The sequence below is a fragment of the Myotis lucifugus genome, unplaced genomic scaffold, assembly GCF_000147115.1.
Source record: "Myotis lucifugus unplaced genomic scaffold, Myoluc2.0 scaffold_352, whole genome shotgun sequence".
Lineage (NCBI taxonomy): Eukaryota > Metazoa > Chordata > Mammalia > Chiroptera > Vespertilionidae > Myotis > Myotis lucifugus.
The window spans coordinates 807,694-810,397 of NW_005871400.1; positions in this window are offsets into that span (position 1 = coordinate 807,694).

The following is a 2,704-nucleotide window of genomic DNA, read 5'->3' on the forward strand; positions in this document are numbered from 1 at the left end:
CAACCCTCTGATGGGCCCTGCTCTGTGAGTGACAGGGGGCGGCGCCCAACCCCCTGAATCCGCCCTGCTCTGTGCATGACAGGGGGTGGCGCCCCAACTCCCCAATCAGCCCTGCTCTGAGCCCGACCAGGGGCTGCACCTAGGGATTGGGCCTGCCCTTTGCCACCCGGGAGCAGGCCTAAGCCAGCAGGTCGTTATCTCCTGAGGGGTCCCAGACTGCGAGAGGGCACAGGCCGGGCTGAGGGCCCCCCCTACCCCCCCCCCCACCGAGTGCACAAATTTTTGTGCACTGGGCCTCTAGTCTATAATAATAAAAGGGTAATATGCTAATTAGACCAGGAGACCTTCCAGACAAAGCCAGGGCCGAGGCAGAGGCGGTTAGGGGCAATCAGGCCAGGAGGGGAGGGCAGTTGGGGGCGAGCAGGCCGGCAGTGGGGGGCAGTTGGGGACCATGAGGCCGGCAGGGGAGGGCAGTTGGGGGCCATCAGACTGGCCAGGGAGGAGAGTTGGGGACCATGTGACCAGCAGAGGGGGGCAGTTGGGGGCAAGAAGGCTGGCAGTGGGGGCCAGTTGGGGGTGATCAGGCTGGCAGGGGGAGTAGTTGGGGGCGAGAAGGCCAGTGGGGGGGAGGGGCAATTGGGAGCAAGCAGGCCAACAGGCAGAGTGGTTAGGGGCAATCAGGCAGGCAGGTAGGTGAGTGGTTAGAAGCCAGCAGTCCTGGATTGCTAGAGGGATGTACGACTGCCGGTTTAGGCCCGATCGCTATGGGACATCCTCCAAGTGGTCCCAGATTGAAGAGGGTGCAGGCCAGGCTGAGGGACACCCCCCCACACCCATGCACAAATTTCATGCACGGGGCCACTAGTTTTGGTATATTAGACTACAACCCTCCAAACTAAATGTCTCCTTCCACCAAACTATTTGTCATAATTCTTGTTGGTCTAAATTGTTTCAGTAATACTAAAATTTATAAAACAGCTGGTCTCCACCAAGTTACATGCCCTCCTCATACTCAGGAAATAATGCCCCTGGACACCATCACAACCTCCTTTTGTGCCCAGGCCTCAGCATCCTTCTGACAGAGCAAGGATTTTGGCTCTGAAGGGAAATGTCATCCCCTTTCATCAGAGAGAATTCGGGGCCAAAAATCATTGAGGGGGGGGGTGTAGACCCTGAGACCCCCCAGAGCAAGGACGATGGGCCAAGTACAGGTATAGATGGGTCAGAAAACTTTGGATGCCTAGCAAGGGACAAAACTGGAAAAACAAGTACCTTGCCCCCCAGGGTAACCTATCCTCCCCTTTTATATCACTAGTCAGGCAGCTTAGACCCTTGACCTTTTCCTCCCTAAAGATAACATCTGGGCCTCAGTTGTATTTCAGCTCCAGGCCCAGAAAAGCACCAAAACCAGACAAGTGATGCTGTGGTGGCCTCAGGACCAGCTTTTACCTCCCACGTCACTCAACAGGACTTCACCAACCAGTCTCTTGGGGAAATCCTGCTGCTACAACCCCTCACTACAAACCATGAGAAATCTACACAGTGTGCCAGCCGACTATAATCAAAGTCCATCCCCTCATGATCTTGACATCCCATCTAAGCAGGAAATAACTAAAGAAGGTATTAACAACCAGAATGGTAAGCGGAGGGTTTTTCCCAAGGTCATGCCTTGCAATGCCGAAGAATAAGCTCCGCGAACCAGAAGATTTAAACAAAAGTGTGGAAAATGTATTACAAGCAGATTCAGACTCCCCTCATGGGGAGGGAGGCCCAATAATTGGCTGCCCTCTCCAGAGCCTTGTAGTCCAGGAGTATATATTTGCTACAAGCTTGCTTCTATATCTATCCGTGTCATCACCTGATTGATTCCGTCTATGGTTCTTGCCCAGTATCTATGTGTTCTTTCTCTGTACCGATGCTAAACTTTCTCCGTTTCTGTGTGCCAGGACACCTTATTGTTGCAGGCCCTCCCTTGGTTTCCCCTGCCTCCCACTTTGAGTCCAGAAACATTTTATTATTTCTGCTTGGTTGATTCCTGTGATTAGGCTGCTCAAACTGCCGTGTCTGCCTCTGCCTATGTTCCACCTGCCTTTGTTTCCCACTGGACCCTGCCCTATCTGCCTGCGTCTCAAAGTAACCCTCTCAGTTAAGAAACCCCAACTGCTGTTGGGATCAGGGGTGACAACCACTCTGGCTACTTCCTGCTGGCAGTGGGCATTGTGCTGGGGCAGTTGTCAGTTCCCATCAGAGGAGGCCGGTCTAGGGATCCACGGTAAAAGGCAGTTGTCTCCATCTGGGGCTGCATTTGGAGTTTTCTAGCCTTTATGCAAGAATAAACAAAATGTATTAGGAGGTTTAATACGCAAGAGCCAAAGATAAGCAATAGAAATAGCTAAACAAAGGGCCAACCAGCTTCTTAGGGATGGGATTATTTCTTTTTAAGTCTTGTATGAAAAATGATACCTGGAGAGGGCAGATAGTAGTCAGGGCCTGGGTGGCTGAGTTCCCTTGGGTCTTGGTGGGACTTGTCCTTCCAGGGGTTTTGTATTATAAGGAGGACCAGATGGCTTAGGTGTATTCTATGGGCCACTAGGCCCAGTCACCTTCTAAGGAGTTCTTGACTCTCTGGTATTGTTTTGGGTCAAGGCTGTCAAGAGCTAGGGTTCAATTTTGCATTGCTGACATAATTTTTTATTGCTTCTTA